The sequence below is a fragment of the Lolium perenne genome, chromosome 1 (assembly GCF_019359855.2).
Source record: "Lolium perenne isolate Kyuss_39 chromosome 1, Kyuss_2.0, whole genome shotgun sequence".
NCBI lineage: Eukaryota > Viridiplantae > Streptophyta > Magnoliopsida > Poales > Poaceae > Lolium > Lolium perenne.
In genome coordinates this window covers 231,034,695-231,036,666 of record NC_067244.2, presented here as the reverse complement: position 1 = coordinate 231,036,666, position 1,972 = coordinate 231,034,695, and the positions used below count along the sequence as shown (strand labels likewise).

At 54.5% G+C, this 1,972-nt stretch overlaps 1 long non-coding RNA gene across 1 annotated transcript; it reads left to right on the top strand.

The window, feature by feature from the left end:
• The first annotated feature begins 393 nt into the window (after positions 1–393).
• On the top strand, positions 394–1,648 carry LOC139834970 (uncharacterized). The gene is made up of 3 exons (XR_011750641.1): positions 394–491; positions 792–1,107; positions 1,197–1,648. It is a non-coding gene; the product is annotated as an uncharacterized lncRNA (long non-coding RNA).
• Positions 1,649–1,972: the final 324 nt, after the last annotated feature.

Here is a 1,972-nt window from a genome sequence, read left to right as displayed (position 1 = left end):
GGAGTCGGCCGCACAAACTTGATGGTCTCAACACTGCCAGCCATGGCTCATATCGTCGTCGTCACCGTAGTGGGGTCCTCCGTAAAAGAGCTTGGAGATTGGGAGCTGCAAGATGGCGCAGCCAGACGCCGGCGTGGCTGGGGTCAATGGCTGCGAGAGGAGCAGAGGCGGAGCACAGCCGCGAGAGGAACGGCGGCGGAGTGCAGGCGCGACATAAACAGAGGCGGAGCAGGAATCTCTCTCGGTGAGGAAGAAAGAAGGAAAGTAGGAGGAAGAAAGGAGAGGTGGAGAAGAGCATGTACGAGATAAGGTGGCCCCCACAGGACACGCGGCGAACGCTCCATCCGGAGATTGCTATCGACGCAGCCTCCGACTGTTTATAATTCTTTTCCAGTTCTCTATGCTTGGGCCCACCCACGTGCGAATGCCTCCCGTGTGAACGTCTGCTAATATTTCCCATCTCTTTACCAATCCACGATGCAAACCATCAGGCCTTGTTTGGTACTAGAGTTTTAGTGGGGATTAACGGGGATAATCCGCTCCAAACTTCAAATCCCCACTTATCCTCAATACATGTTTGGTGCTAGAGTATGAACGAGTTTAATCCCCACTTATCCCCACTTTTCTCCAAATTTTAGTGTAATTTTTTCAATCCCCAATACTCTACCCCTACCTAGTGGATTGGGGTTGGGGTTTTGTGGGAATTGGATGACAAAAGTGATTCACCGAATACTTTAGAGTATTATCCCCACTAATCCCCACTAAAACACTAGCACCAAACAAGGCCTCAGAGAGACACAACGCACGGGAGACCCAAGCGTCTAGGTAGGCAAGACCCAATTTGGCAGCGGAATCGGAGCGGAAATGAATCGCCGCCTGAAGCAGCCAATCCCTAGACGTTGCCTACCAGAGAGTGCGGCGGCGCTGTAGCCTCGTCTGCTCTGCTCAGGCCGCTGTTCATGGAGATGGAGGCGGGCAGATCTGGCTCGAAGAAAAGGAGGCCAACGTCGTCACTTGAAAAGAGAGCCGGCGGCGACCGAGCGCCGCTGACCGAAGACGAAGGAGGGGCCGACGACCGCATCAGCAACCTCCCCGACGGCAGCCTCGGTGAGATCGTCTCCCTCCTCAATCCCTTGCGCCAAGATCCACTTTCTCTCTCCCCAAACCCACCCGCTTTTCCTCACATCTCTCTGCAGATCCCCGACCCGGCGAGCATCTCAGACCTCCCCGACACCTCCTCCCTCAGCCTCTGCTTCCCGGCCGCCAGCGGGTCCAAGGACATGCAGCTCCTCCTCGACGGTGGGCCCGGCGGCCACGGCGCGCTCAGGGGCCACCGCCACGCGGGCGTCCTCACTCTGTGTCGATGGTGGCCTCGGGCGTCCACCGGCAGGCAGCAGAAGCTCAGCGACGCGGTTCTAGGGGCGGCGAGCCGGCGACGAGGGCCTAGGGGCGGCGAGCAGGCGACGTGCTCCTCTGCTAGGACTTGATTGCTTTTTATTTTTATTTTTAGGGTGTTTTATGTAAATTTGCTCTATACTGTTATTGCAAATGCTCTGTATGTTTATTTTAACTGCGCTGTAACTGCCCCAAAAAAATTGCTCTGTAACTGCACACCTTGCCAGTTGGACTGCACTTTTTTTTTGTGTCCTATGATGGCTAGCTGTGGCGCACTTTAATCCTACATGTATGGCGCACTGTCCTTTTTTTATATCCTAAGATGGTAGTTGTGGCGCACCATAACACTCTGTATGGCACACTCTTCTTCTCTTCTGTGTCCGGGGATGGTTAGCTGTGGCGCACTGTAATATTAGCAGTGGCGCACTGTATAGTGCTCCACTGGTATGTGTCCTACTAGTGGCGCATAGGAGGTGCGCCACTGCTAAAAGTTAGCAGTGGCGTGATATTAGTGGCGCACCACTAGTGCGCCACTGATAGCTAAAAGTGGTGCGCCACTGATAAGGCTTTTCCTAGT